This window comes from Schistocerca nitens, chromosome 4, assembly GCF_023898315.1.
Source record: "Schistocerca nitens isolate TAMUIC-IGC-003100 chromosome 4, iqSchNite1.1, whole genome shotgun sequence".
NCBI lineage: Eukaryota > Metazoa > Arthropoda > Insecta > Orthoptera > Acrididae > Schistocerca > Schistocerca nitens.
The window spans coordinates 608,685,509-608,697,952 of record NC_064617.1 but is presented as its reverse complement, the minus strand read 5'-3'; positions in this window follow the sequence as shown (position 1 = coordinate 608,697,952).

Sequence of the window (12,444 nt, the reverse complement as noted above, 5' to 3'; positions counted from 1 at the left end):
ATGCCATGTACATTCTTGCACTATCTCAAAAAATCAAGATATGGGATTTAGACAAACACTGAACAGTCTGTCTAGTTTTCAGCGACATTAACGGTTTGTGGAACGGCATTGGCGTACTGACTGCTAATACAACACGACTGTCTGCGCTGAAGCTATGAAGGCAAATTCCTTGAACATGGGCACATCTCATTCATGGCGAAACACAAAAATACCTGGAATTACAGTTTCACTTCTTCCTGATCGAATTCCATGTGTGACAGAGCATTTATACCATGCGTTGAACGATATCTTTCAGACACACTTAATCAAATATTCTATCTACTGAACCTCCCCTGCTAGAACAACGGACCCCTCAGCGGTGAAGTGGTTTGCGTACCTCAACGTTACATAATCATTGCCATTTCGTAGGTGCAACCACATCGGCCGGGGCGGGGTATCTATAGACATGCTTGTTTCACTCATAGTTTTTCTTTCGTTAATTCCAGTCTATGATAATAGAAATTGTTGTCAGACTATGATTTCGGTCCATGGTAGTCATCTTCAGGTCTGTCTAAAAAGAGCTTTAACATGTGAAGAAACATGCCTGTTTAAAACATACCGTAATATAATAAAGCCAAAGGCCCATCAAGGAGTGGTTGGTTGATATGGGGAGGGGATCAAACACCGAGGTCACCAGTCCCATCGGACTAGGGAAGGATGGCGAAGTAAGTCAGCCGTGCCCTTCCAAAGCAATCATCCCGGAATTTGCCTTAAGCGATTTAGGGTAATCGCGGAAAACCTAAATCAGCATGGCCGTACGCGCGTTAGAACCACCGTCCTCACAAATGCGAGTCCAGTGTGCTAACCACTGCGCCACCTTGCTCGGTATCTTCAAGGGATACAAGCAAAATGAACTAGGCATACTATGACAAAACTATTCCACTTGGTATGTAAGGTATATGAGATAGGCGAAATATCTTCAGACTTCAAGAAGAACATAACAGTTCCAATTCAATAGAAAGCTGGTGCTGACAGGTATCATTATTAACGAACCATCAGTTTAATAATTTATCTTTTCAAGATACTGGCAGGAATAGACTGGAAGAAGTCGGCCTTGGGAAGGTTCAGTCTGGTCTCCGGAAAAGTCTAGGAACGCGAGGCAATACTGACAGGGTTGTAGCCCATACACATTGTTATTCTTTTAGTGAAGTAAGAAGGCTGTGGAGGAAACGAAGGAGAACTTTATAAAGAGAGGTAAACTGCAGACGTTAACAGTCTATATATACACCGAAGACTCAAAATAACTGGTACAACTGCCGAACATCGTGTAGGGCCCCCGAGAGTACGTAGAAATGTGGCAACACGACGTGGTATGGACTCACTAACGTCTGAAGTAGTGCTGGAGGGAATTGATACCATGAATCCTGAGAGCCACCCATAAATCCACAAAAGCACGAGGGGGTGGAGATCTCTTCTGAACAGCACGTTGCAAGGCATCCCACATCTGCTCAGTAATGTTCATGTCAGGGAAGTTTGATGGCCAGCGGAAGTGTTTCAACTCAAAATAGTGTTCCTGAAGCCACTCTCTAGCAATTATGGAAGAGTAGTGTGCCGCATTGTCCTGCTGGAATTCTGGAATTGCCCAAGTCCATCGGAAAGCACAAAGGACATGAATGGATGCAGGTGATCAGACAGGTTGCTGACGTACGTGTCACCAGTCAGAGTCGTATCTAGACGTATCAGGGGTCACATATCACTTCAAACGCACACGCACCACACCATTGTAGAGCTTTCACCAGCTTGAACAGTCCATGGATTCATGAGGATGTCTGCATACTCTTACACGTCCGTCCGATGATACAGTCTGAAACGAGTCTCGTCCGACCAGGCAACATGTTTCCAGACATGAACAGACCAATTTCGGTGTTGGCGGGCCCAGGCGTGTGTCGTGCAGTCATCAAGAATACACAAGTGGGCTTTCGGCTCCGAAAGCCCATATCGATGATATTTCGTTGAATGTTTCGCACGCTGAACTTGTTGATGGCCCAGCATTGAAATCTGCAGAAATTTGCGGAAGGGTTGCACTTCTGTCACGTTGAACGATTTTCTCAGTCGTCGTTGTGCTGTTCTTGCAGGATCTTCTTCTGGCTGCAATCATGTCGGAGATTTGATGTTTTACCGGATTCCTAATACTCACGGTACGCTCGTGAAATGGTCCTATGGGAAAATTCGGGCTTCATCGCTACCTTGGAGATGATGTGTGCCATCGCTCGTGCGCCGACTATAACACCACGCTCAAACTCACTTAAATCTTGATAAAGTGCCGTTGCAGAAGCAGCAACCGATATAACAACTGCACCAGACACTTGTAGTCTTACATAGTCGTTGCCGACAGCAGCGCCGTATTCCGCCTGTTTACGTATCTCTGCATTTGAAAACCCATTCCTGTACCAGTTTCTTTGGCGCTTCAGTGCATGAAAGGCAATGTCCTGACTGAATCATCATTGCCAAGTCTGAACCGCAGTGGATAGCAATCTGAAATTTGTAGTTTGTGTAACCTTATACTGTAGGCGTCCTTCAAGAAGCGGTTTTCCGAAATTCCACCCCTAAGGGCGTGGAATGAGGGATGAAACGTTTTCTGAAAATGTGTAGCTATTAAGTCAATCCTGAACTACGAAAATTGGTATTTGGGAACTCGGTCAGAAATAAACAAATATGTGTTTCGGCATTTTGCGAAATTCAGCCAGAGAGGGAGTAAAATAGTGAAAGTTTTTCAACTAAAACGTTTTTAAAGCTACCTCTATGAAAATAGGTATCTGACGTCTCGGTTGTAAATAAAACATACATGTTTCAGCGTTGCACTGCTTTTGGAAATTCAACCCCCATGAGGGTGAAATAGGGAATGAAAATTTTAATCGAAAGATTTCATCGTGGAAGCATTTTTGGAGCTCAATCTATGTAAATTTGTATTTTGTTTCTCCGTCAGAAATAAAAACCAATACGTGTTCAATTTTTTTAAGTTTAATCCCTAAGGCGATGAAATAGGGGATAAAGTATTGTTAGAAAATACTTGGTTACATCAAAAAAATTTTAAAGCTTAATCTATCGAAACTGCTATTTTACTTCTCGATTATATACAAAAATATATGTGCTAGGGGATGAAATTTTTTATGGAAATATTACTTCAAGAAAGCAAAAGGCGTGAGTAACAAATGCCTTCGATCCAGCTACCAGAATAATTTTTTCGTCAGAAGTACATTCGGAAAGGACCGTGCTTCTATGGTCTTAATTAGCATGAAACGTTTAGAAGGTATTGCAGGTTGTGAACAAAACAAAAATTTGATTAAAGAAATTTAAAAAATGTACGCAGACCATATAGTCTGCGTGAACGAAGCAGCGGGCGCTTAGCTAGTGCTTATATATATTGTTTTCGCGTAAACTGGTTTCAACATTTATATCTTCCCACTAGCCCTATGAAACAAGAAATAATATACAAAAACACACTAGTCAACATTACATTAACCAATTAAACAAACAATTATAATACATTAATTAAAAGCGGTGGCCTATTACTTGTTAGTCAATGAGTGCATCAATACGTAGTATGAGAGAGTATCTCCACAGGCATCCTACTAGATCACTCAATGGAGATAGCCAGTGCAAGTTCTTATACAGCTAAAAAAAGTGTATATGGCACATCTGGCCGGAACTCCTCTCTGGGGAGTTCGGGCACCTGGTGCACGTCTTTTTATTTGACGCCATTCAGCGATTTGATGATAAAATGGTGATGGGACATCACACACACACACACAGACACACACAGTCCCGAGATCCGACCCCATATATAGCTAGACGTACCTGTATAAGCTAATAGCATTTGATTTGTATGCCGGATTAAAATTAGGTTGACGTAAAATAATACATGAGAGTGTTTTTCATGACACAAAGATGACAAGAAATATTAAAAAATGTTTTAAAAACTATTTATTCACTTAACTGCGTTGCCACGTGTATGGCAGTCTGCAGCTGATGGTGTGCAATCAAAGATGGAGGCTGAGTAATAAGTTAGCAATGCTTTCAGCGAACATAGCTAGAACTGACTGATTGCAGCTGACGCAACATCTGCGCTGGCCGCGCAGCATACTGACGCTTAGCGACGACGGCTTAACTGAAGAGATGTCTTTTGATATCGTAGACAGGACAGCGATTACTCGTAGACGAGTCTGCCATTGCGTTGGTCTGCAGAGCGTTGCCAGGCAACACCACTCTATACCGTCTTGAGGTGGCGGGAGATAACAAGCACGGATGTAAAATGTTCGATGTATATCTCAACTGCACTGTATTTAGTATATAATAATAAGTAATAACGATAAAGGTAAAGATGATTTAAAACAATAAACAACGGACATTGGTGTGTAAACAAACGTAAAACTGCAGTGGTAGTCTCAAAGGAGGTCGTTGAACATTTAGGAAAAACCGTTCATACTGCATCCATATTGCTTTTTAAGTAAAGTCTCTAGCTCATTTTTGTAGGTGCTGCAAATTTCAGACTCCTCAGAAACATTCACTTTCTCATCTTTCCCAGATGATGTTTTCGTAAATTGACTATTGACAGTGATATAAACGTCAAAACCCGTTTAGCCGTTAAATAATATATTTCATCATTGATTGTTGACTTCTGTAGTGAAATTCAGCGTGTTCACTGATACTCTATGACAGCAACTCGGCAAATTAGGAGGAAATTAAAGTTCATGGAGGAAAACTACAATCTTTGAGCTTCGAAGGTGATATTTTAAATCTGTCTGAAGTAATGTCCCCGTTCTTATTTGTTATTTTACGTAATAAACAATTTTGTATTGAAATACGTATTTTTCTAACAACAGACACTGCTTCTACAGTACATTTCAACCATTATTAGAAAAGTGGACAGATCATAAAAAAGTTGTTACGAAAGAATGCTGTTGTACTCATCTGTATATGGTTCCAGATACGAGGCTAGGTTCTTTGATATTTAAAAGTGATGGATTGGTTCAGGTTTTGATGATTGATAGCAAAGAAGCTTTACGTAGTTTCTAAAGAACTGTATGAGACAAAGTTAGAGCGCTTCGTGCATAAGTTGCATGGTTGATACTGCCTCAACAACGAACTTACCACGACTGTCGACTGTGACCTGCAGTTTTCTATACCTTAGAGCATTTCTTTGTAGAAATTTCCGAAAACGCTAATGATTCAGTCTACAGGTCAGTTCATTTCCTATTTATCAGTAGTAAATAATTTAAGCAAAGATATCTTTTCTGAAGTTTACAAAAATTCAAGAATATATTTAGTAGCCAAGTTTGCTTTAAATAAACTAAAAATATAATTTCAAAGACGTCGAAATACGCCACGTGTTTAAGACAACAACTGTACTTATGAGAAATTAGGTCTGTTTCTGGTATATGAAAACGATTTTATACTTAATGAAAAGTATTTTTCGTGAACAATGACAAATACGTGAAATACCTGACGTCTTTGGTAACTCATATAAAGTAGAATCTATAGGAATGCTACTTTTCTTAGAGCAAGATTAATTTACAGAAATGCGCAAAATTATTGTTGTGTTACGTACCAATTCTGGAAACATGGGAAATTTTATTAAATCCATCAATGTATGACGCAGAGATTTGGTAGACATGAATCACATAAATTGTAACTCAAGTTTAGTTACAGTACTACTGAAAAAGAAAATGTTATTGCAAATTTATGTTTTCTTTAGAAGTTCCCTTAAGACTTGTTTCATTTTACAGAAACGGCTAAGTACATGGGAGATCAGTTTAAAATAATGGAAAATATCTTCAAGAGAGGTAATAAGATAAATATCAACCAAAGTAAAACAAGTATAATCGAAAACGATTTACTAAATCTGACGATGATGAGGTAATTACGTAGATCGGGAAATGAGACACTGAAAGTAATATATGAAATTCGTTATTTGCACAACGATAAACAGTTAACTCCTGAATTAGAGAAGATATAAAATGCAAAGTGGCAATAGCAAAAATCGTTTTAAGTAGTGGGAAGTCTTACCTTTTACGAAAGTGAAACTTGGACGATATACAGTTCAGACAAGTACAGAGTAAAAGGTTTTGAAATGTGGTGCTATAAGAGAATATGGGAAGTAATTGAAGAAGTACTGACTCGAATCAAGAGGAAAAAATTTTTTGCAGCACTTTACTAAATGGAGGGATTGGCTGATAGAGCATATTTTGAAGCAGGAAGGAATCATCAGTTTAGTAATGGAGGGAAGTGGGTACAGAGAATGGGATGGGGAGGCGAGTGTAGTTGTAGAGGAATACAATGGCTTGTTTACAGTAAGTAGTTTCAAATGGATGTAGATTGCAACAGTTATACAGAGATGAAGAAGCTTGCGTAGGCTAAATTAACATGAAGGGCTGCATCAGACCAGTCTTAGATTGAAGACCATGACACTTGCATCTAGTAAAACGAGTGGATTTGTTGTAGTGTCAGGAGGTTCTGTGTGATTCAAACTGAAACCGTACGTCGCTGACGTTTGATGTAACAGCTTCATTCTGTTTGGAACATCGATTACTGTACATACTGCTAGTTCCTTAAACTTTTAACAACTGAACGTACAGTCGCATGAAACACAATTTCTTGTTCACAGTTCTAGTTTGTCGGTAATAAGTCTGAAACTTTCGTCAACAGTGAACATGGACAAAATTTCGAGCTTCTAAAGAGAAGCGTTTCATTCTCACTGACGCGTGAGATATAGAGAATGCAATACTAAATCGCGATGTGTATGGTGTGTTGTCCATGTATAATCAGTAAATTAGAAGTCTGATAATTGTTAATACATATGAGTATGTAAAATTTATACTATCATCATTCAAGCAGTATATTATGTATTTTGTCAGTAAGTAGGAACCAACCGTACTTTGACTGGCAACACTTCGCACTGATGCTTTTAAACTCGGTGAAAGAAGTGTCAATATCTGCTTGACCTTCACATACAAACTTGATACCTTTAGCATCTTGCAGTACTAGGTTAGTACTGCCAGGAGGCAACTGTCGAAGGACTGGAGAAGATCTTTGTTTAGTAGCAGGTACCCGGTGTAATATAACGTGTCCACTTGATAAGTTGACCGTTAACAAATGGAAACACAAGGAAAATGCACACCAGTCACTCGGTCAGCTGTCTTCAGTTGAATGTTTTTGTGCGCACAGTGCACTCCAACAAAGTGAAGGTTGGAATTACTCTCATTCACAGGCATCATTTGTTTACTGTCAACTGTGTTTTCAGCAAGGGGACTGGTTATGTTACCCAGATATTAGCATTATTTCCTAGTACAGAAGAATCAAAGTCAGTTTTGTTTTACGTTCTTAATTACTTCATCTTTATCTGAATGTTAAACTGTAATCAGTTTCTGGACAGGTCTACAGGATAAGAAGCATATTACCGAATAAAAAAATATAGGCCGCTATTTAAAAACTACGCACTGCCGTCCTTACGTTTGTAACGAAGAATTACAAGGAAGTCGATCATGCTGGTTAATGTCCCCCAGCCAGTTAAACAAAATTTTATATTTTACTTCTGGACAAGTAGTTTTTTGGAGTGCTCAAGGTAAAAGAGGCGTTCAATAAGTTATTTAACAAGCTCTTCTGAAAGCAGGTTGATTTTATTCAGTATTCCAATACACCAGTTTATTCCCCACTCTTTTGGCTACAAAAATCTATTTTTCAACATAATCTCCGATCAATGCGAAGGCCTTACGCCACCATACGGGGAAGGCCTGTATACCCGCATGGTAGCACCGTACTGGTCGACGTCGAAGCCAACTTCTTGCTGGATCAATAAACTCCACATCGTCCACGTACTGCTTCCGACGGAGAGCATCCTTCATTCTTCCAGACGGATGGAAGGCAGGAGGTACGAAATCCGGGCTGTAGGGTGGATAAGAAGGAACAGTCCAGTGAAGTTTTGTGAACTCCTCAGGGATGTGAAGACTCATGTGAGGCCACGTGTCGTCATGGAGAAAGAGAAGTTCGTTTTCATTTCTATGGCGACGAATGTGCTGAAGTAGTTTCTTCAGTTTCCTCAGGGTAGCACAATGCACTTCGGAGTTGATATTTGCAAGCAGGAGGACATCAAACAAAATAACCCCTTCAGAGCCCTGGAAGAACGTCGCCATTCCTTTACCGGCTTAGGGTACTGCTTTCAACTTTTTCTTCGGAGAAGAGGCGGTGTGGTGCCAGTCCATGGATTCCCGTAATGTTTTCGGTTGGAAGCGACGCTCTTTGTGGTCTTCTGCCAGGAGGAGACGAACCCAGCGGGCGCACACCTGTGAGTCAGCCACCTGCCGGACGAGTGTGTGATCTCTTCAAATGTGTGTGAAATCTTATGGGACTTAACTGCTAGGGTCATCAGTCCCTAAGCTTACACACTACTGAACCTAAATTATCCTAAGGACGAACACACACAGCCATGCCCGAGGGAGGACTCGAACCTCCGCCGGGAACAGCCGCGCAGTCCATGACTGCAGCGCCTTAGACCGCTCGGCTAATCCCACGCGGCTGTGTGATCTCTACCAACACAGACGTGCAGTTGTGCAGCCAGGTGCTTGACTGTGATCCGTCAATCATTTCGAATGAGTGTATCCGTCCATTTCAACACATCAAGAGTCACAACCGACACAGGGAGATCGGACAGCTTTTCGTGACGTTGTTCCGAGGATGACAGATGCTTCGCCCAACGACTCACCGTGATTTTCTTTACTTCAGATCTCCGTAGACATTCCGAAAGCGCCTGTGAATATTTGCGAGGCTCTAGTTTTTTGCCAAAGGAAACTCGATAAGAGCTCCTTGCTTGGAATTCACCCCCGTTACTGAAGTCACTTTTAAGGTCACGTGTAGTGCTGCCGCCTGTCGGAACTTCATGAAACTGTAGGGACTGAAAAAGAAACATTCCGCGATGTAGCACAACAAATCCCACATTTCTTAAACCTAAATTCGCCTAGAAAAAAAGTGTTGTTTTACTTATTGAACGCCACTCGTAAATGGGACAGCCTGTATGAAAGTGTACAACTTCCATAATGAGAGGTCTCACCAGGCTTTAGGCCTCCAAACCACTGATATAACAGCAGGAAAAGATTATGTCGTGATGATGATGATAATGATAATGGTAGTGGTGGTGGTGGACAAATCTGCCGGCGCCAAGATTCTTATGGCTATCGATCGGCGGCATCCACACTGACGCGCCTCCTCGATGCAGCACTGACGTCACGCCAGGGGCAAATGCGTCGATTTCTGAGAATGCAGAGGTTGCGAACGTAAGGCGTCGCCAATCACCGCGGCGAACCGTGTTGGCCGGGCAGGGTCTGCGCGCTGCTGGGAAAGACAAACAGCCACCGGCCTCCTCGGCGATCGTGAAATTCCCACGCGTCGAGCCGGCGGCGCGGCGCTGCAGCGTCGTGTTGCATCCTCCGTCGTGCTGCCGCGATAACGGGCCCTGGGGGCCTCCACCAGCCGCCAGCTGCCTCGCTCTACACACCAGCACAACATGTCCCTCGTCGCCTCGACGATAGCGAGGCAGCTAAACTCTTTCCTTCTCAACAGGTGGCTGTGGCTTCCGCAGCCGCCAAAGCGTCATTCAATGTTGCCTCATCGCGGGGTCATCAATGCGTTGTTTTCTTAAAGAGAGTAGATAATATTGACAACGGCTTCGGACTGGACTCCTCCTCTGTAATAGAAAGCCCAAGCGAACGCCATTGCACTAGTGATCAATCTGGCGGTTGTGCATTGTCGTATTCTGTTTCTTTTTCTCACCAGTCATCTGACTTGTGCAATTCGGCCCGTCATGATTTCTGTTCCAATCTCCACGTCTACAGCTGTTGCCCTCTACGGCTCCGTTCAGTACTACGGAAGCTATTCACTGACGTCTTAAAATATAATCTAACAGCCTCTCCCTTCTTCCATTCAGTGTTTCCCATATATTCCTTCCTTCGTCGATTCTCCGGTCCTATCGCCAGTAGTTGGCAGAGAAGGTGTGGAGACGAGACCACGAACAGTCGCTGATACAATCATATTAACCAGTATGTCACGGAGGGACGGAACTGACATTTTTATGGTGATGCGTCATGCTACGTTTCTCCACCAGGATATATCCCCTGCCTCAACTGTCGAACCGTCAGTGATAACACAAATACGACATTCCAGTCCGTACGCACTCCTCGAACTCACTTGCAATAAACAGTCGCGCTTAAGCCACAACACTCGCACTTCACTGAGGAAATATGTATGACGAATGAAACTTTTCTCGGCTTGGCACCTAAATCTCAAGGTGGATTCACCTACCCAGTATAACTGTTTTTAGCTGACAAACTCGCAGGCTATACATAACATGTTTCCACGTTCTACACAAATGACTGTTTCCTATTCCTATTTGTTACTGAAGAGTTGCTAGTAAAGAAAACACGGCATCACATTTTTAATGGGGCAAATCTTCAGACGTAAGAGAAACATAGGGAGTATTACTGGACTATTACTTTTCACAGTATACATACAGAGTGTAATGGATATACACTATGTGATCAAAAGTATCTGGACACCCCCAGAAACATACGTTTTTCATATTATGAGCTGTGTTACTGCTCAAGTTACGTGCTAGAGAAACCAAAATTGCAATTTAACCATAGATACTCAAAGGAGATAGGAAGCTAGGGTTCTTTGCTGATGGACAAACTTGTGGTTGGTACATAATTTTAATTTCAAGTAAAGAACAAATTTCATTATTACAGAATTACAGAATTAGAATATCAATATAAAAATTTAATTCGAACCTTTGCCCTTTTAAGAAAATATACAACTGACTTTAACCGTTTGACCCCCCTTTTATTATTTTTTTTTTAAAGATACCAATGGAATTACCAAAGATCAAGTCTCTAAATTTCGGACGCTTGTCCTCCACCAAACTAAGAAAACTATGTGATTAGATCATGAATTAATATAGCAAACAGTATTTTAAAGATAATAATTAGATCTGATTGCAAATGGATCACAGATATTCACCACCATAAGCACACTATAAAGTTCATTCCTTACGTCACCAAAATTTAAACAACACTTACGAAAAGGTCTCGTCCGTTTCGGTGGACAGGCCGGATATTTAACTAAAGGATGGAAGCGCGGCTTATACACGGTGGAACTCAGAACAAACGAGTAGAAAGCAACCGCCAAGCAATTTCGAAGATGATCAGGTTGCAAGCCAGGACACAAAACACGCCGAACACACATACGATCTCAGCCTGCCCGCCAAGGCGTCAAAACCCCAGGCCATTTCTGCAACAGCAAATAATTGACGCTGCAGACAAATTCAACTCGTGATTCACTTTTTTCAAGACCATGCAAAGCTTACTAACTACTTGACTATCTGTAACGTAGCTGAAAACTAAACTGAGACATTTACCGAATAAAAGAACAATTAAAATAACACGGAATTAACAAAAGCTCTGCCCTTCATATTAAAAGAAAGTCTAAAGCCAAAATTGGGCGAAGAGCACACTAATTAACATACTACATCCAATTAACACGTGAAGGAACCTTTAAAACAAGCAGTAAAACTCTATTCCCTTTTGCATTTGCCGAAATAATTAGACTCCGCTCCGCGGAAACAACACTTCGAAGCCTTAGACTTCGTAAGTTCCGTATAACACTCTCTTACACAAAACCATCCTCAACTGATCTCCGGTAGATACAACATGCCACCATAAGTTTCACAAATCTTCACAGGTTAACAGCAGAATATGAATTATATGTATCTTAATGCTTCCAGTTACGCGATGAGAAGATGTCCAGCATGAGATGACGCACCCGCCACCGATTCGCACGCAAACGCGTCTACTAATCAGCACCGGACACCCGGCGCGTGGCAAAACGGCAAGGACGGCGAGGGCAGCGAGGCCTAGGCACAGCGGATCGAGACGAGGGCCTGCCTTCAAAACATGTTGCCTCGTTGAACGCCGACCAGAGAGAGACCCCAGCCACACGCCAAGCCGGAAAACCGAAGGAGGAACAGTCAGAGATACAAGACCAGACGAGTGTCGAAATCAGCGACGCAAGTGGAGCAAAACTAGCGCCAGTCGCCACGGCTCATATAAGGTGCATTGTGCTGCCACCTACTGCCAGTTACTCCATATCAGAGACCTCAGTAGTCATCAGACATCGTGAGAGAGCAGAATGGGGCGCTCCGCGGAACTCACGGACTTCGAACATGGTCAGGTGATGAGTGTCACTTGTATCATACGTCTGTATGCGAGATTTCCACACTCCTAAACATCACTAGGTCCACTCTATCTGATGTATTAGTGAAGTGGAAACGTGAAGGGACACTTACAGCACAAGAACGTACAGCACTACCTCGTCTGCTGACTGACAGAGACCGTCAGCAGTTGAAGAGGGTCGTAATGTGTA